We start from the raw sequence: 334 nt of genomic DNA on the forward strand, positions 1-334 counted from the left end.
GAACTCCTTTCTGGGCTTAAACGGGTGGAATTCGGACCCTCTCGCAAGGGAGCCGAAGCCCGCCAGCCCCGGGAGGCCTCGGGGCCGCCGTTTTCAAGCCCGACCAAAAAACCCGAAAAATGGGGAAAAATGGGAAAAATTCCCACTCCCAAAAGGCTTAAAAGTCGGTTGGGCGGCAGCCCGGGTCGGTCTCTGCAGACCTGGAGGCGCTGGACACAAGTCTGGTAAACAGGCTAAGTCTCGACATGCCACCTCTTACTATCCTGCAGGTACCCCGCCAATCCCCCCGGAACCGGCTGGCAATTGGCGAATCAGCGGGACGAATTTGAATTCG

The sequence above is a fragment of the Heptranchias perlo genome, unplaced genomic scaffold, assembly GCF_035084215.1.
Source record: "Heptranchias perlo isolate sHepPer1 unplaced genomic scaffold, sHepPer1.hap1 HAP1_SCAFFOLD_727, whole genome shotgun sequence".
In the NCBI taxonomy this organism is placed as follows: Eukaryota; Metazoa; Chordata; class Chondrichthyes; order Hexanchiformes; family Hexanchidae; genus Heptranchias; species Heptranchias perlo.